The sequence below is a fragment of the Peromyscus californicus genome, unplaced genomic scaffold, assembly GCF_007827085.1.
Source record: "Peromyscus californicus insignis strain IS unplaced genomic scaffold, ASM782708v3 Scaffold_4__1_contigs__length_199733344, whole genome shotgun sequence".
NCBI classification, from domain to species: Eukaryota; Metazoa; Chordata; class Mammalia; order Rodentia; family Cricetidae; genus Peromyscus; species Peromyscus californicus.
Window position 1 is genome coordinate 60,568,473 of NW_026294562.1, and position 19,828 is coordinate 60,588,300.

Sequence of the window (19,828 nt, forward strand, 5' to 3'; positions counted from 1 at the left end):
ATACAAAGGCCAGGGACACATCCTGCAATGGTGGTGAGCGGCCCTGGAAAGGACAGGCTAGGGAGTATGCTTTGGAACTCTCCTGGGAGGAATGAGGCCCAGGAGTGACTTCCACCTTCCCAAACTGCTCCTACCTCCGGTGCTTTCACTCAGAAATCTTCTCTGCCTCTCCGCTCTCTGTTCCTTTCATCCACCAGCCCACACCAAAAGAGTAGCTCCCTAGCTGACCCTGGACAACTTCCCTCAACCTCTCTCAAGACCCCCAAACAAAGCCAGTACCCTGTTAACCTAGGAGTGGCAACCCCACTTCTGCTCCGGACTAAAGCTGGGCCTCCCTTCCCCCCCCCCTCCCCAGAAACATCCCTCCTTGGAATCCCGCCAGCCTTCCTGTCCCCACCCCCCAAGCCCCTCCGTCTGCTATCAGGTATCTTACCACCCAGCTCTCTGTCCAGAGCCCCTATCCAGAGCCTTGGCCCAGCTCTTTCTCCTCCCATCCTCTCTCAGGCCACGCCCCCTCCCAGTCTGTCCCAGGGCCGCTGCTTCCCTTTGCAGTCCCTTACCTAAGGTCATTAGAGCTCCAGCCATCATCCTTCCCTCGCGGAGCCCAATGCCAGCCCTGCGGCTCTGCAACTGCACAGAGAGGCTGGGCCTGCCTGTCTGGGGGACTGAGGTGGCGGGGTGGTCACTGTGTAAGCCTAGGGTAGGCAGAACAGCATCCTCTTCCACTGCCTGGCCCCTGAGAAGCAGGAAGGGGAAAGACAGGGGAGAGGAGGTGGGTGGGAGAGAGACCTGAGGAAGACCAGGGGAAGGAAGGGAGAAGGGGAGTGGGCTGAAGGAAGTTAGAGGCCAGAGAACATCGGAGGTAGGATGCCTATCAGGAAGCTACCCAGGAGTGGGGTCTTTGGCAGGGGTTGGGGGAACCCTGTTAGGCAGGCTCAGCTCTGGAGGCTCTGACCACAGTTGGGCTTCACCTCCAAACTGGCTAAAATTTTGTTGTCTCTTGCGCCCCCGTGAGGTCAGTGGTCATCATGACATCCATTTGGCGACTGAGGTGGGGTTCCTGGGGGGGTACGGGTGGGAAGTGCCCCCAGCCCATGCTCACTGGCCTCAAACATGGTACTCTTGCTTCTCCTCAGGTCCTCTAGGGGCCCTGGAGACATCAGGGGTTTCCACGTGCATTCAGCTTCCCAGGGTCTCTTCAGAGGAGGTGTGGATCATCACCCCTATCTCCTTTTGTTCTGTCTTACATGGGACTCTCATCCTAGCTGGTCGTACCCCTCAAGTCCTGGGCCCATCCCTTCCAGGCTTCCCTAGTCTGGCCTCTCATTGACCTTCCAGCTATCTCAGAGTCCCTGGTCTTTCACCAGTCCTACCCTCAGAAGTCACATTTGTTAAAGGTCTGGGGACTACAGGGTGCTATACCAGGGCCCTTTGGGACAGGGCCCCTAAAGTTAAGGCTCTAATAGAGGGCTGGACTGTGTCTCTCGGGAAATGACATCCCCTCAGGCAGCAGCAGCCCCCAGCATGGCTATAAATCCACCACTGATGGCAAGCTGCTAGAAAAAGGAACCCCAACCTTCTTGGCAGCCTGCTGGTACAGAGTTTCCCCTATCTCCTGGTCTTTAGGGCCTCTCGCCCTAAGAGGAAGACATAACCTCCAGATTCCAAGAGCTTGGGGGATAGTTCCTGCAAGCCCACACCTAGGAAGCCACTGTAACTAGACAGTGAATCGCAGGCAGACAAAGGATAATGAACCATGTCTGGACAGATACCGTGGGCATTTGTGCTAGTGAGGTGCATATCATAGATGCTGTGACACCACAGAGTTCTCCAATCCATCATGAGGGACACAGGGGCTCTTGATAGATGTGGAAGGGACCCTGAAGGTGTAGGGAAGCACAAATGAGGCTCTCTATATCCAGGTTAGGGTTATCCTGTCCCCTTCTGGGGAGGAGGGTTCCATCACTCTCAAAGGAAAAAGCTAAATGCCTCCCCACCCAGGAATCAAAACATCCAGTGATGGAGACTGTGGGTTCAAGTGAGCAAGCCTCAGGTAGGCTGAGGAGGGCGGGGATCACACCCTGGAGCCCACACTGTCCCAGGAATCCTCAATGAAGAGCTGGAGTTGGAAGCCACATCCCCTTGTCAGGAGAGAATCTCTGTCCCTCCATGTCCCTCCTCTCCGGGCCAGAGTGCTAACGGTCCCCATGGAAGGATGTCCGTGTTCTCAGATCTGATGGGGCCAGAGCCAGGACAGAGGAAGGGGGCTGTGCAGCCAGCCCAGCTGGGACAGCAAACAAGCCTCTGGGGTCTCTCCTTTCCCTTGCCTGCCCACCACAGGGGTCTGGTTGGGGCCAAGCCTGGGGGAGACTTCCTGGATTTATCTCTGCAGCCGGTGGCCAGCCCCAAGCCTGGAATCCCGGGTCAAGCTAAGGTTCGCCTGCCCTGCTGTGAGCAGCTTGGAGCTAGTCAGAAGGCCCAGGCTGAGCAAGGGGGCTGGGACAGAAAGAATTCTGGGAAAGATTGCTTGGGGCCTGTGTTTGGGGACCCAACAAAGGCAGTGGTCCTATCTTTCTTGTGGTCAGGGTCCAGTGAGCAAGGACTGATGCTGCACAATGTTGACGTGGCCGAGTCTGCAGTGGAAGGTGAGCAGGCTAGGGGCATGGTTGCTGCTTTGGCTGCAGTCCCATGCAGAAGGCAGAATGAACAAGGAGGAATAGGGTTGTGCCCCCAGCAAAAGAGAAGCCAGAGAGAGGGCTTCCAGAACCCTGTAAGATTTTGTTCCACACTCAATGATAGGCAGTGACCAAAGCAAGACCATCCCAGGAACAAGATTTCAATCATGCACTGCCCCAGGAAGAGCCCAGCATGCTGGCATGGAGGTCATGTGGCCTCTGGGGCTCCGAAGTGGTCCTTCTCCTACTACCCTAGCCAGGAGACTAAGGGTCCCTCAACATTGCCCATTACTGCTAATCTATGGTGACTCTTGGTCCTTGCATAGGCTCCCATGGCTAAGAAGCTGGTTGACCAGCTCAGCTCAACATACTCCTCTGTCACAAAGTGCTAAAAGGAACAAGGGACCACCAGTGAGGGTCATATATGAGTCCCTGGTCCTAATGACTCATAATCTTGGAGGAGGTGGTATCTGTGGGTTTTTAGAGAGCCCAGAGTTCAAAGGCTCCGCGGTCATAGCAAGCCCCAGAGCATCCCAGAAGGAAGGATCCTGAGCCACCATCTGGATCACCATCTCTCAATGTGTTCATGATACCAAGTTCCTCCTGCCCTATCAGCCACCATCCCCACCAGACACCTGCTCTGTACCACTTCTGCAGCCCCATGCATATTCCTGACCACGAGTCACTTTTCTTCTGTGGCCCAAAAGGAGGCTCCTACAGAATTATAGGACACAGAGCCAGCAAGGAAGGGGGAGATGGACCCACCTGAGAAAAATCTTGCTAGGACTAGAATCAGAGCACCTATCCCTAAGAAGGCAGCCACCCACGTGGTCCCAGCTGCAGAAACTATTCATGAGCCAAGATGGCTCATGTCACAGCCAACACCATATACTCCAGCTTCAGTGTCTGCTGAGGCCAGTGGACTCCACCTGTCAGGGCCCTGGACCCCAAGACAGCTGCAAACACACAAGGTCTTAAAGACTGGCCCGCCTTGGGGGACATATCCCACTCAAGTAGGACATGTCTACATGTCCACTCATCTCAGGGAGTGAGGTGCACCTCCCTAATGGGTACTTATCTACCATGCTAGAAGCTCTGGTTCATCCCCCAGCACCCCCAAAACAGGCAAAGAAAAACATGAGGCCTCGGAATGAGGCCTGCTCCTGACTGAGCAGTAGGTACTGTCAGGGTGTCAGCTCCATGCCAATGGGCGGACATTCATCACGGGGAAGACCCAACATCAGGGCCCGGGGGGTTAAGAAGTAACCAGGGTAGGTCCTTCCACCAGTTTGCCAAGCTCTGCAAGTACCTGGCCTGAGCACTTCTCCACACAGCCACACCCTTACCTGGACCTGGTGTCCTCTGAGCCGCTCCAGAACCTTATCTCTAGATCCTGCCGCTCAGGCTCTTACTTCCTTGCCGAGCGAGGCTGCCAGTAACATGGGCTCAGGCTGTATTGTAGTGACCCCTCGCCTGACCATGTAGCCGTCCCTTGCCTTCTGGACTTTGAGAGAAGGAGTCCTGGAGACCAAAGCTAGAGATGCCTTTCCAGCTCTGAGCTTGTATCTGGTCAGGAAGGACCGTGGCCAGCCTTGGGTCCTAATGTCCCTCCATCATCTGCACAGCCCCTTCCTTGCTGCTCCTGGAGTGTTGAGTAGCTTAGCCACTCTGACCAGCAGCCTCCCATCAAGCAGCCTTCAACCTTAGCTAAGGCCTTCCCTATCACAGGAAGCCTGGGGGTGAATTTTAACGGTTATTTTTAGAACCTGAAGTACCTCTAGAGGGGCTCCAATGGAGATATTGGGCTATGGGTGGGGGCAGTAGGTCTTTCTCATCTATCCCAGAGAAGACTCTAACCCAGGTCCTGAGTCAAGTCCTGAGTGCCTAGACTTCTACCCTCTCTGGTGATCTTGCAGACATGTGGCATCCCTGAGGCTGGGAGACTTAGTGGACACAGGCCCTGAAACCTCAGGTAGGCAGTCAGAAGTCCTTAGGCCCACTCCTTTATCACCCCAAGGACTTTTGTGGCCAGAACAACATTCCCCACATTCCTGAGGAACAGAGGCTCACAGCAGCCCAGCCTTTCCCTCCTCTCCATCCACCTTGGCCCATTCTGCATTCTAGGCCTCCATTCCCTTCACTCGCCTTCTCACGAGGGTCCCTCCACTCATGGGTCATGACAGACATTTGAATCACCTCTCAAAGTGTTCACGATGCCAGGTTCCTTGTGTTGTTATCAACCTCTTCTAGACACCCTGGTGACCCCTAGGAGGTGGGTCTGTTCCACAGTACTCCTAGGAGGTGGGTCTGTTCCACAGTACTCTTAGGAGGTGGGTCTGTTACACAGTAGGCCCCTCATCAGAAACCACCAAGGCCCCTAGGGAAGCTCCTATAGGACATAGGACCAGAGAGGAAGGGGATGTTGGGCCCAATGCGGGTCAAGATGCCTGCCTTTACCAAAGACATCTGAGCCCATACTGCAGTGTTAGGAGAATAGAGGTGACCAGATGCAAGGTGGGGACACCCAGAAACAACACATACTGGGACTTCAGGTGGTATTGGGGACTTTGATGGCCCTGGCTATCCTGCCATGAAGACACAGATCAAGATCAAAGAGAGGACTTGGAGATGCATAAGTAAGGACTGCAGGGCAGAGGGACAGGGTGGAAAGTGCCTCTCCCAACAGTCACAGCAGATGTAAGAACACAGGTTCTGCAAGGAGAGCTGATCCTGGGACCCTCCCTATGGGGAATTGCTAAGGCTATGTGGGAAGCTCATAAGGTCTGGAGGCAGGAAGTGCTACACAAGACTTTCCCAGGGTTGGGGCACAGCTCCCTCTTGCCCTATGCCCTGTACCCAGTATATAGAACTGTAGCAGGAATCTTAAAAGTTCTTATTAATAAAATCAAACCTGGAGCCAGGTACTGGGGTCAACGCTGGAAGATCAGAGAAGCAGAACAAGCCACAGGTTCCTCGCCTCACAATTCCTCAGCTGATCCTGTTTCCTCAGATTGGAAGCCTCTGTCCTTATTCAAACGGATCTCAGCTGAACTGTACTGCTCAAAAGCCTAAAAGCTTAACCAGCTCTAGTTCCTCATCCTCATGCCTTAAATACCTTTCTGCTTCCTGCTATCACTTCCTAGGATTAAAGGCTCTTGTTACCACGCCTGGCTGTTTCCAGTGTGGCCTTGAACTCACAGAGATCCAGGCAGATCTCTGCCCCTGTAATGCTAGGATTAAAGGTGTGTGTGCCACCTTTTTCTGGCCTCTATATCTAGTGGCTGTTCTGTTCTCTGACCCCAGATAAGTTTATTAGGGTGCACAATATTTTGGGGAACACAATACCACCACATAGAACTTCAAGCTCCCTGCAGCCATTACTGCCTCACTCCTAAGGAAGGCCAGCTGCTCTCTCTCTCCATCTTCATCATGGATAGGTGACTATTTCCCAGCCCACGGCAGCCAATTCCTTTCTTCCAGGGGCTGGTATAGCACCAGCAGGCCTTGGCCCAGGCCTCAGTACTTCTGCATCCCACCTCCAATCCTGCACTGCCATATGATCTGGGTCTCCATACTGCAAGGGCCTTTGGGTAAGGAGGACAGAACTCCTGTGAGTTGCCCTTGAAGACGGGTGTTCCTGGTGGCCCACAGGAGGGGAAGTCTGCCCTGCCTTTCACTCCTGACATCCCCCCACCACCACCTACACCATGAGTCCTTAAACCTCAAACATCCCTTGCCAAAGGTAGGTGGCCCTAGGCCAGAGGTAAAGGAATATGGGCTATTAATGGAAGTCTGAGCAAGGTTGTCTCTTTGTCTCCTGGGGCTCTCCAAAACTCCAGGCCTAGCCCCCCACCCTGCTCAGGTCTTAGGGTACTATCCTGCCCTCACTGAGGCCACACGAAGACTACCAGGCAAGCTCCAGGGCTCTATGCCTGCACCAGACTGGGATGGGGGCTGCTCTGCTCAGCCAGACTCATGCTTTCCACTGGTCCTGCAGGCCAGCAAGGCTCTGGTGGGTAAACACGTGTGTGTGGGCACCACGGACATGTGGCGGCTCTGTCTCCTGCCCGCCCACCCGTCACTTTTTCCTCTTCCCTTAATACCAGCCAGGCTGCTCAAGCCCTGTGGCCCACCCAGACAGGGCGGGTCCTGTAAGTGAGGGAGGGAAAGAAGCCACTGTGGAGGAGGAATTTGGGGTACCAGTGGCCAAGATCTGTAATGTGGGGTCCCAGAAAACACATTTCTGGAGGAGATAGTTTCTGTACCCTATGCCAAGCTGAAGGCCTCTCTGCATTCCCCAAACCCAACCTGTTCACACATCAGTGGCCTGGAAGAGGCCCCTGGCCCACTCTTCCTAGGCCTTGCCTTCCTGAGAAAAGACTTTGAGGGATTTCTTAGAAAGAGTAATTAGAGAGCCACAGGCCCTGTGAGGTCCAAGAAGCTCCATGGCAGGCCCAGCCCGCTTCCTCCCTGGCCCAGCAGTGCAAAGGGTCCCATGGAGCCAAAGACACAGGCGGCCAGCCTACCCAAACCACTGGGGCCGCCCAATACCAGGCCTCCTTCCTTTCCATTTCCATGGGTTCTGTGTGGAGATGAGTGCAAACCAAAGCCCCTGAGAGAGCCACAGCCTTGATGAAAGGGGCTTCACAGCTCACCCCCAGCCACCAGTAGTCTACCTTCCAAGTGTCCAGGTCTCCTTGTGCCTGGGCCTGGGGCTCTGCCACCTGGTGCTGGTGGAGAGAGAAGCTCCTGCAGACCCTCTACTACAGCAGTGAGAACAATGGCATGGTTTCCCTAGGACCTTTTGTATTTCTGAGCCAAGTATGAGAGTGGCCGAGACCAATATGGGATGTGCCCCAGAGCCAGAAGGACTGGGAGGAATCCTGGAGAGGGTGAGAAAGGGGGACACCTCACCCTCAATATGCTGAAGGAAGCATAATCTGTCCCCTAGCTTTCCCTGGACATAGTGTAAAAGGTCACATAATACACTGGGCCATGAGGACCAGGGATGTGGTGAGGGCTAAGGGGTTGGGGTAGGCACATTTGATGGTTAGGATACCTACCAAACTGCTATAGATACCTTCTAGGTCCCATGTCTTCAAGGACTCAGGGGATAGAGCCAGAGAGAATTCTCTGCACAATACCAGCCATCAAGAAGAAGCCATTTGCTTGCCCTTCACCCTCAGGCAGGACCCCACAGGGTTGGAGGCAGCAAAAAAAAAAAAACCAACAGAGCTCTGTTTACTGGTTAGCTAGCCTCAACACAGGGCCAGGGCTCTACTGTATGCTTGGAGTTTAGACCTCCCAGGTCTATAAGACCCCAGGCTTCCAGCCTGAAGCTTGTTTGTTCCTCAAAGCTGGGTTTCCTACCCTAGCCTGGCAGGGGCCCCTGGAAGCCTCTTGTGCTCCCATACTAGTTCTTCACATACAAACCCACCACCAGCAAGCAACACCCGTTAAATCACCACGCTGTCCATCCACAAAGCTTCCCTGTTGTAAAGGCCCCCATTGGGCCTCAGGGTCAACAAGACTGAATTCCAAGGCCTAAGGCCCTGGCAGAGCCGCTCATCTCTGAGGGAAGCCATTTATCACTACGAGCCCCGGCCCACCCATCCGCTCTGCCACCCTGGCTAGGACCCCACAGCCCCACCGCCGACTTGCTCAGCCGCCCCTTGGCCAGAGCTCCTTCACCATCATCTGCCAGAATTTGCTGTCTGCTTGGACTTCCAGGACCCTCTGTCCCAACCCAAATTCTCTAGAACCACCCTGCTCTTCTCTCGGCAGCTCAGAGCCCCATGGAAAGGCTAACTGTGGAAAGAGTTTCTGCACGCAGAGCAGTCAGAGCATGAGCCTTTTTTTTTTTTTTTTTTTTTGGATTCTTGGGGCTCCTTCTGCCTCACCCTCAGGCCCCCTGTACATTTCCAATAAGGTCTTATTGACTCGGCTCTGCAGGCACAAATCTGGATTAGAAACAGGTCTAGTGGGCTTGTTTTGGATACCTTGCTGACACGGTGAGCTGTTTCAGCAGCCTCCAGGACAGGCTCTCAGCCTGGGCATCTCCGGCGAGTTCGCTTCCTGGCAGGGGACAGTGGGCAGCAGACATCTTGGGGTCCCTGGGGCCTACAGGAGCTTAGGCAACCAAGTAGCCTTGCCCAAAACTTCAGGCCCCAGGTAGGGTGCTAGGCCCCTTGTCCTTCATTAATTTAGGGAGATCAGTAGTTGGTCCCTTGTTCCCAATGGAAGGAAGCAGTAGGTATAGCCAGGTGTGGGTCCCTAGAACATTCTGGGACGGCTTTGGCTGAGCAGGCCTGTTCTGAAGATGTGCATGCTAGGGTCCGGAGTCTTCAAAGTTCCCAAGATCCCTCCTGCCTGGTGCCCTATTGCTCTAGGTCTGGCTATCTCTATGCTCTGAGTGTCAGCTTCGCCCAGTTCCCCAGAAAGAGCACCCACCACCTATGACTGGCTTCCTAGACATCTCTAGTCATATGGAATACGAGGCAGGGTGTCACCTCAGGGGATATGTCCTTCCAGTGAGACCGAACATTTCTAGAAGCTCAGAGGCAGACATGGTGATGCTAGCTGACGTCATATTGCTTCCCCTTGCTTGCCTTGGTACCCATTCTTGCCCACCTCTCTTGGGGTGAGGTGGGGACAGCCTGGTTGTTACCAGTCCTCTCATCCTGATACTATGGGGGGAAAAAAAAACATGGAGTAGGGCTGGTTTCTCTGGCTGTGCAGGGTTAGTGAGAGAGAGAGTGAAAGCAAAGACATCCAGTTGCAAAGCAGTCAGTTTACTCCATCTGCCCTCCAGGAGTCCCACAGAGCACTGGACAGCACAGCCTCTTGACATTTTTGATTGTGGATGTCCCGCCTACCATCCTGGACCAGCTTCAACTTCAAACCTTCTGTGGCTCAGTCCTAACCTGTGTCAGCCCTATCATCCAGTAGTTGGCAAGTGAGAAAAGACTTTATTTGTCATTCAATATCTGGCGAATCTGGCCCCATCATGGTGGAGGCACCAAGGCCAGATGGGCCAGAGCATAGCAATGGCTGCCTGAAGAGTCTGGATACCGAGGGTCATCCATGGCTGGGGTCCTCTGCTTCCCAAGGGCAGAAAGGTATAAGGTGAAATGAAGGTCATGGGCAGTCAGGGCCACCCTAGCAACTGGAGAAGAGGTGGGCCCCTGAAGGCTGTAACCAAACCTAGGGTGAGGGGCTTTGAAGCTGCAGGAGTAGCTCATCAGCAGAAAGGAGCTCTGGGCAAGCCTGGGCTGACCTCTCTACTCCCTTCTTTGTCCTCTTTTTGGGGGTCTTAGAGTGCCTGGCTGGAGCCTATTAGGCGGTGTCTACAATTCTCTCCCTCTTTAGGACAGGACAGGAAAATTCATGCCAGGGCTGGGAATAGCTACTCATCCATGGCCAACACGCCTATGCGTATGGCTGTGCTGATTGGTCTGCTCTCTGTGGCACATGTGTCCCTGCAGCAAACAGGCCCAAATAAGGACAACAGCCTCTCCGAGTGTCCCCATGTCCTGGAAGGGCGGGGGCCTGAGAGTTGAGGATGAGATTGGCAGTGGTACCTGCCAGTGGGTCCCAGGCCAAGCAGACATAGCAGCTGAGCCTGCCATTCTCCACCTGTCAGAACCAGTGGAGATGGAAGAAGACAACTGGGCAGGACAGGACAATGGGGACATCCTCCTGGTGAGGCAGGACTTGGGTGGGGAAGGGGATCCCATGAGGGGGAGCCATGAGAGGCTGCCAAGTCCATGCTGACCAGTACCCAGTGCATCTTGCCTGCCAGCTCCCTCCGTCCTGGAGCCCCCAAGCAGATTCAGTGGTCTCCTTGACTGGCCAACTATTCTGTCTCCTGAGAGGGTCCCCAAGTTCTGTCTCTGGGCATAGCCAGGGCCGAGAACCCACTGCCAGAGCTGACAGCCCCTTCCCCTCGCAGGTCCATAAATGGATCTGGGGGCAAGGGCAGCTGAGGGGGCCACAAGAGAAAAAGGGAGAGCTGACGTGGGAAATCCGAGAAGGCCAGCTGCTCTGCCATTTTCACTTCCTGTCAGCTCAGCAGCTCGTATCCTTTTTGGGGTCTCTCAGAGCCTGGACATCCCAGCTGTCTCTCATGCCTACATTCCCTACCTCTTGAGGAAGAGTGCTGATCTCTGAGGCTGGAAATAGCTGTGCCTTGTGTCCTGAAGAGGACATCAGGGCAGTGAGGGGCAGCAGTCCCTCCCTAGAGGGGCAGCTGGGAGGGACACTTCAGAGAGGTTCTCTGTGGTCACTCACACTGCCTCAACTGGCTCTGGCCCGCCTGCCTCTGGCCTTCTCCCTTTGTCGGGGGGTCCTTGGGCCTGGACTTGTGGGGAGCAAGGCGGGTGGGCTGGAGGCAAGAACCCAAGGCAGGGGCCTGGAGCAGCTGCTGAGAGGGAAAGAACATACTCAGCGGGCGGCCCAGCAGGGGCGGCGGCCCTGTGCCACGTTTTGCGCGTGATGTTTCTTTCCTGGAGGCCCTGGCCTCAAGCACCCTCACTTGCTGAAGTTTCTTTCTTTCAACTGCATCCCGCTGCCCGTGTTTGCTTTCCTTGGTCTGGGATGGGCAGCCGGGGAGCCGGCTCTGTGCGACTTGGCTTCTTCCGAAGACCGCTTCCTGGAACACTTGGCAAGGCTTGCCCTGGGAACCGAACCGTCCTCTCCCTCCTCCCAGCCTCATTCTCCACTCCCAGGCAAGACACCCAAGACCTAAATGAGGGTTCTGAACTGTGCAAGGAAAGTGGGGATGGTACAGAGATCCAGACTCAGCACTGTCCCTGTGCTCAGACTTGGGGAGTCCAGGTAGAAATAAAATTATACGACAGCAAAACGTCCTGAGTCGAAGCTCAGCCCCTCAACTCGATGCACTGTATCCTCAGTTTCCCCATGTGTCAAATAAGAAGGAACAGCCCCACCAGCTCTAACCAACCCTAGGGTAGAGGCTGTACAGCAGCTACTCATCCTCCTCTAAGAGACCTACTCCCAGCCCTTCACTCAAGGGCTCAGTCGAAGGGCCTAGCTTTGTATCCAACCCTACTGCCCTTTTTTTTTTTAAAAAAAAAAGTCCAAACCCATGCACCAGACCAGAGTTTAATCTGCCTTTCTGTCCCCATGGGCCCCTTCCTGGACTTGCCCCTGGCAGGATGTGGTAGACATGTAGTCGGGATCTGTGTGAGAGTCAGATTTAACCTAGTCCTTTAAACAAAGAGGTAGTGACATCAGTGGGTGCACTGTTTTTGTCTACTAGGGGCCTTCCTGAGGCCACGTGCCATCTGGGCTCTGGACCAGCATGCAGGAACCTCACAACAGCTTCCCAGTATGGCCATTCTCTTGAGAGGCCAGGGCCCTATCCAACAGCGTCCTTCCTCTTTAGTAACCACTTGGAATGGTGGAAGGGGGTCCCAGGAGCCAGAAGGCTATATGTTGGAGTCAGACAGGAAGAAGGGCATTGGGGGGTCTCCTTTTCACAGGCTCCCCCACAGTGATGTGGTCATTCATACCCATCTGCTGGCAAGGGCTGGGCAGGGTAGATAGACTGAGATGCCCAGAATTATCTATTCCTCAGGACCTCCTGGCCCTTGGCGGTTGTCCATGTGCAAGCTTTCTGCTCCCGGGGCCTTTCTATGGACATTCTGAGTCTCCACTCCGTGGAGGATCCTCCTTAAAGTGACTGGGTTTCCTATCCATAGCTCAGAGCGAGAGATTCTCTGGGTCAGGCAAGACTGGTGGGGAGTATCTGCAAGCCAGGCAAGTCCGTGTCCTCATCACACGGGAGCTGACAGGGTGCTCCAAGGCCTGGACCTTAACCACTTACAGATCAGGCCCAACAGACAAACCTCAAGACAGGGAGGCTGGAGACTTGAACAAAGGGAGCGGCTGGCACCTCTAGGGCCATGGTGATGATAGGACTGGACATGGCCTCCAAAATGGGCTTCAGAGTTGCTGACTGAATATGCTCAGTTATAGATCTGAGGAAGTCGTTTTCTGTGTGGAACAGATTCACCCATCAACAGGCAGATTCTAGGTCCCCAGCTCTGAGGAAAGGACCTTGAGGTACACTATACTCCTACTTCCCTGCATGCCCCTTCCACAGCTTCTCAGTCCCTCTCCAGAAGATCCCTGCACGGTCTGCCTGCCTCATTTGTCAGTTCTACAGGAGCCTGAGCACAGAAGGTGAGGTCCACATAGTCTCATGGACACCCCACCCCATGAGAGTAGTTCTGGAATGCATCTGTAACACACAACCCCAGGGCACCCTGTAAGGCAAGGGGCAAGTTCCAAATGGTGCCAGGGACTTGCCTGCTCCGTGGCTCTGGTGGTCTAGTCTGGCTCTGGGAGGGGGTCCCTGTCTGGAATGCACATGCGGAAAGATGGCGCCTGGAATTTTTCCCTTCGGGGGGAAAAAAAGGAAAGAAAGAAAATTTGTTTTAAAAGGGGAAAGATTGATGTTCGCTTTGCTTTCCCACACTTGGTTTGGAGCCAACGAGGTGGTTTGAGAAAGAAATTCTCCTGTCCGCTATTAAATGTAACCGAACACGGTCTCCATGTACGAAATCACAGAGGGCCTCAGACACGAAGTTCAGGAATCTTCTCTCCCCACTGCAGGCGAGACATACCACTCCTCATTCTGGCCAGATGGCTGGGCAAGAGCTGGGGGTGGCGGGACTGAAAAGTGTCTGGAGATGAAGGTGGAGTGGGCAGCCTGTAGCCAGGAGCTGCTCACAAATGACCAGTCAGGCCAAAGCCCCCAAAGCTGCCCAGGGTGATGGGTCAGCCAGCCTTGGCTCAGGGGACCCTCAGGCTCCAAACTACTTGATGCATTCCCCAGGACAGAGATGGGGGGGTGCTCAGGACCTTCAGAGAGTCCTCTTGTGTCCCAGGCCAAGTGCCCTGCTGTGTCTTGGGTCCAGATGAGTTCCCCAGCAGTTGATTCCTGCAGGGCAGCCCCCTGCCCTGCTACTGGTAGCATTCTGCCTCCAACAGAGGAGAGGACTGGGACCAGCCTTGCCCCCAGATGGAACCCAGCTCTCTTCTCACAATCTGTGAATCTGTTTTCCCCTGGCTGAGAAGGGTAGCAGGTGGGCAGAGATCTCACAAGGTGGTGTCTGCTGAGTGCTGGCCTTGCCTCCCGGGCTGTCTGGCCCCATCCCTCTCTCTCCTCTGAAAGCACACCTGTGCACACAAATGCACAAAGGCCGGAGCCTCCCAAGCCTAGTCTTTACAGATATTCAGCCTTGCCGCCAGTAGAAAGGAACAAATGTTTGGGGTTCACCTCCTCCTTGAACCCCTCTCTTCCCATGTGTCTATACACTTTCTAGAGCTACTCAGACAAATGCAGTAGGAGGGACCACTTCCTTGGTGCTCCGAGATGGAGCTTTGGGTGGCATGGACTACTTTTGGAGACCTAGAGAGTCAGTGGGGGGCACAGGACAAGACCAGAAACTGGCTCCTCTCTAGATACCTGCTAGAGTTGATACCCAAGGGTCCCTCCACCTGTTTGCCCGGTTAAGCAGGGCCAATGACAATCATAAAACATCAAGGGTCTCGGTCTCCTGAGCAGGTCTTCCATATGACATGAGACACATCTGCCTGGATGTTCCCTGTGGTGCTTCCCAGCTTTGATGGCTGCTAAAAGAGGCAGGGCTGAGACGAAATTCTTCTGCTGCAACTTCAGGCTTGCTCAGAGAAGGCATACAACTTCTGAAGAGCCAGGACATTGTGCTGGCTCTAGAACACCCAGAGCATGCAGGTCTGCTGCTACCCATGAGCTCAGCCAAGACTTCATTTGCCCTTAAAACCACCAGAGGCCCAATTTCCACCACCTGTACAGATCCCCCATTGCATGGCTGGTCTTGGCGGTGGCTGCCCTATAGGGCAGTGGATCAGATGTGCCCAGCAGGGCAAACAAATTCATGGATGAAATAAAAGAGGTCCGTAAACTATACATTCTGATCAAGAACATGTGCTATTTCGTGTCCAACCTCTTTGTGTGTGTGTGTGTGTGTGTGTGTGTGTGTGTGTGTGTCCAGCCTCTTGACTTCTCTGTGCCACACTGGATGGAGTGGAATTGCCTTGGGGCACATGCAGTATAAGTGTGTGCCCAGTATGGACTCAGCCATTGTGAGGCACAGCCTCATACTGCAACCTTCTGTGTGGACCTGTGATCCAAGTCTAGCCAGCATGCTGCACTTTATCCAGTGACTCTAGACCCAGGGTAGAATGAGTACTCACTGGAACAAGACAGATCCTCTAACCATTCCTGCAAAGGCCCCTCTGTCCCGCCATCCAAGGCCATGATTTCCCACCACCAAATTAGAGTTAAATTAGCCACACCTCAGGGGCTCTGTAACTGGGCTCCTGACTGGCTAGTGATGGTCTGGAATGTCCTTGTCACTGGAGACTTCTCTCTTAGTTACTTTAATAGAAGAATCTAGATATCATCCTAGATGGCCCTGGATGGCCAGGGATTCCAATTATTACAAGTTAGGCTTTTGACTGAGATCTCCTCATGAATGTCCTACTCCTAAACCTGTGGTTACTGTTTCTGTTACCTTACCAATAAACTGGCTCTGTCAGTTCTGTGATGTCTGGACTCTGGAGGATCAGAAGTTCAGTCATCCTTGGCTATGTAGTGAGTTTGAGGCCAGCCTAGGCTACACATGGCTCTTTCTTTAAAAAGAACAACAAAACAGAAAGCTCAAATTGAAGCTGCCTGATACAAGGACAGTGGTTAGCAGAGCCTCCTAGACCTGCAAGTTACTGGTCCTGGTCTGACACTGTCTCCTGTGATTCTCCTTAAACACACAGGTTGTTTGGTTTTTTGTCGTTCTTTTGGGGGGGGGGTGAGGGGGGTAGGCCATCCTCCTAAGCAGTGGCTCAGGACTTTTACTCAGAGCAGGTCACTGTGAGCAGACAACAGCAGAGTGTGCAGCCCTGGGCTCCCAGCCACTCCACCTCAGGGACTGGGGCTCTCAGAGCATTTCAGCGTGCAGAAGAAGCCTACTGTGTGCAGAGCCCAGCCTGAGCCAGGGCCAGGCAGGCAGGGCTGCCACAATAGCCCAGGTGTAAGGTAATGAAAACCGGGTGTGGGAGCGGCAGGAAGGGAGGAGGGGGCTTCAGCCGAGCTGGGAAGGCTGCCAGCTTAAGTGTCGGGCCTGCTGTTTCCTCCAAGCACCCCAGCTCAGAGCTGCTTTCCCTTGCAGAAGGGGCCCTGTGTCCCTGCTCTCCTGATACCTCTGTCCTCCCAGGACATGCAAGCATCCATTAACACGAGTCTGTGGTGGGCACTAGGCAGATTGACAAAGGCTGGAGTACCCCAGAGCAGTCCAGACCCCACCTATCTTGAAGTCCATTCAGCCTCTGCATCTGGCTGAAGGTTAGAAGCCACGGTGGGGTGAGTGGTGCACTTCAGCTCCAGCTCTCTCACTGCTCCTTTGAAAGATGGCGGTGGGGGAATCTTTACAGCACGGTAATTAGTGGACAGACAAATGGAGGCCTTTTTTCTCTTTTTTCTGAAAGCTCCTTCTTTTAGATTCCCTATTCCGTGGAACGGTTAGGGCCAGTCCCCCTACAAAAGACAGTCATTAGCGCTGTTTCCCAAGGGTTTTGCTAAGAGGAAACTATTCTGAAGTCTATTTAAACAAGGGCAAATCTGACACAGTAGAGGCCTTTTGCCCTGTCATGGATGCATGGGGACACAGAACACTCCATAAAAGTCCTTCACGAGGCTTACTGCCTCAGGCGGGTCCCTTCTACCTGTCTCTCTCACTATGAAGGGCCGGCGCCTGCTGGCTTGGTTGGGTGGGATTAGCCCACAGTACATTCCATCTGGCATTCTCCAAACAGAAGAATCTTAATAGGAAATTAACCTTAAAAGGTGATGGGGGTTCTCCCAGGGCCACCTTCTGCAAGAAGCGGCATGTCAGAGAGGAGGGAAAACCGGAGTTAATCCCCATAGCCTTCCTGGGAGCTTTGCCTATGAGACTGTTCACAGCTCATGATCCAGCCTGGGCCTCCCACCTCCCACGCTGTCCATGGCCTGGGGGCCTGACACCCTATGCTGGCATGGCCATGTGGGGGTTGGGGGAGAGCATAGGGCCTCTGACAGCTGAACCTAAGGGGCTCAGAGAGAAAGGGGCATGGGTTAGAACTCCAGGCTTTCTTGGGTACTACAGGCCAAGAGAGCCAGCTGGGGAAACTGAGTCTCTGGGATCAAGGGCACATCAGAAAATGAAAAGGAAAGGACCACAGTGCATCTCACTTTCCCTCAGGAGGCTGGCACTATCTCAAAGCCAGCTCTACATGGAAGAAGCACGTATGTTCATTGTGGTGAAGACCTGAGGGGTAACTTTACATAGAGGATTCTCTCTTGCCAGCCCCCATTGGCCCTACAAAGAGAGGGGTATAGAGGGGGTGCACCTGAGCCCAGCGCTCTGTCCCTGGGTGGGCCAGATGCTGCAGAGTCCAGGGCAGGTTCCCCTCCTCCTTGAGCACGACTGGCCAAGGAGTGCTGCTGCAGATGTCATTATTACCAGGACCCATTTACAGGGTGCACTTTGTACACGCACGGGTTTTACAATCCCTTTTATTAGTCATAAAAAGGGACAAGAGGAGAGACGGCAGCATGTTGGGGCTGGAGCCCAGCTGCTGCCCTGGCTGAAGAAAAAGGCCCAGAGCTGTGTGATAGCCTTCAAAAAGAGCCCCAGCCAGACCTGCTCCTGGGATCTAGGGTCAGGGGATGGATGGATTTCAAGTCAGGGCAGGGTCCCTTGGACCCTTGTGAATCTCGGGTAGAGGGCAACCAGCGGCTCCAGAGAGCCCAGCACTTGGTGCTTTGTGGAATAGGGGTAAGGGTAATATGGAGGATGAGAATTCATGAGTCTAAACTGTTGGCCCGGGGCCATCCCTACTTCTGAGCTCTCTTTTAAGCACATGGGATGGTCTAGGCTGCGCAGACCGGCCACCTCTTGGATGCCAGCTTCATGTGTCACTATATCACCTCCTCTGCCCCTCCAAGAATTCTAGGGGGTTCCATGACCTCTCACTATACCCCAAATCATAAGTGGCCTCCAAGCTCATCTCTCCAATGCTGTTTTTAGTTTGTCAGAGTCCAGGTAGCAAACTCATCAGAGCTGTAGAGGGTACCCACCCAAGCATACAGACTGAAAGCAAGACAAAACACTAGGAAGGAGAGCCAGAAAGACAGCCCCACTTCAGTGTCTGGAGCAGGGGATCTGTGTCTGTAGTTCTGATCTCTCCTACCCTGTACTCAGCTACTCCATCCCTTAGCTTTCCACATGAACCCCAACTTTTTAGCTGCCTAGAACCCCAGGTTTGATGAGCTCAGGATGCCATGGGAATATCTCCTGGGGTTCAAGAAGGTAGCTATCTAGAAGAGGCCTTGATATCTGAGGCGCCCTACTCAGCCTGTTTCTGAGCTCGATGATCAAGGCCATCCCCGGGAATTAGTGCAGTTGGCAGGCAGGTGATGCTCCCACCACCACCCCCTCCACTCCCACTGCCCTTCCATCAGGGGAAGAAATGTTCCTGGTGCTGAAGAGAAAGTGACTCTGCAAGGTTGAAGAGGCTACTCTGGTCCGGTGAGGTCTGTCTCTAACTGGTTTCCTTCCTTTCTCAGCACAGGACCTTTGCCCCTTCTAGGAGGTGAGATGGGAGAACCCCAATCCCACACAGGTTTTGGGTAGAGCTGGTGGCTACTTTCAGGGGGCTACGCTGTAATCTAGGTCTTTCAGAATAGCCAGTACCAGAGGCAGGACCCCAGCCTCTCTGCCTCAGTGCCATCTGAGGAGGTTGGGTTCATTGAAGAAGTGGTGTGGAGTCCTCAAAGTGCTGGTCTGGGTCAAGTGTCTCCCATCCCTGGTGACAAGCCTGGAGCTAACCCAGGTTTCTAGGCAGCCTTCTGGGGGAAAGGGGAGGTTACAGCTCCCCTCCCCCTCCCCCAGTTCCCAGCTTGTCTCTTGACAGCTGTAAGGTCTGATCAGAAAGTGAGTTCTGGATCCACCAAGGTCCAAAGCCTAGGCATTCTGTTGTCAGCTCACCCAGGGCCAGTATTAGAGGCTTGGTGGCTACTGGAGTCTCTGTCCAGTCTCCCTGGAGCGGGGCTGCCCCCTCCCACAACAGGTACTTTCCCTGCCTCCCCCCACCACCCATCTGACAGGGCCTCCCTCAGGGCAGGGGAAGAAAGACCGGAGTCTTTGGGGTCTGCCCCGAGGCGCCCTGCAGGCTCCTGCCCCCCCCCCTCCTCCCAGACCAGAGATTCCTGGAGGCCCAGGCATGGCCTTCCCCACCACCATGGAAAGCTGGCCCTAATCAATAAGGCCACATGTTAAATAAATCACTCAGAGGCTTAGTGCTCGTTCCTGCAGCGGCTGTAATAATAGTATTAACAACAATGTCCCTCAGAATCCTGGCAGAGGCTCCACTTGTGGGTAGAGATGGGGCGGGGGGCGGGGGGCTATACTGGCGTCCAGGGCTGGGGCCCTGCTTCCAGCCTCTGCCCACCCACTGGGCCCACAGCAGCTCAGAGCCACAGTCCAACTCTGATGCTCTCTCCGTTCAGGGCAATCTGCAAAGTTCAGACCCAGGCCCACTGAGACAGGACTGAAACTGAGTGTGATCTGGCCCCACCTCAGGATACACCCTAGGACACATACCATCATGCTCAGCGTGGTTTCAGGCCGCTCCTGAATAGGACTGCAGGAAAATGATGGGGAAGGAAACGGAGAGACCCCAGTCTGGGAAGAAAATGGTAAAGGCAGCAATGAGAACTAATTAGGGCTGGTACAAGTTTACCCCTTATTTCTCAAGACCTGTTCTTCCTTAGTTTCGTCCCGAAACTAACTATCTCCAAAGAGTCAACACTACCCATCCTGGCAGGAAGAAGTCTGGCCTGTGGGCCTAGCACCTCCCTGGCCTTAGCTCTCTAGAGGGGACTGGCTAGGTGGACCTGCAGAGAGCAACCTGGAGAGTAGGTGTGAGGCCTCTATCTCCCTGTGCCTTTGTAGAGTGCCTAGTAAGTAAATGATACGCCATGAGGTGAGGGCTGCAAGAAGTGACTGTTATGGATGGAGGGGCTTATCTGGTCTTTTGAGGGCCTAAAG

The 19,828-nt window shown here is 54.2% G+C and overlaps 1 long non-coding RNA gene across 1 annotated transcript in view; it reads right to left on the reverse strand.

Annotated features, from left to right (window-relative positions):
* LOC128094418 (uncharacterized) overlaps positions 1-19,502 on the reverse strand; it is a 44,733-nt gene extending 25,231 nt beyond the window's left edge. Inside the window, exon 1 of the long non-coding RNA XR_008212953.1 lies at positions 19,382-19,502. This is a non-coding gene — a long non-coding RNA (uncharacterized LOC128094418). The remainder of the gene's footprint in view (positions 1-19,381) is intronic.
* Between the last annotated feature and the right edge of the window lie 326 nt (positions 19,503-19,828).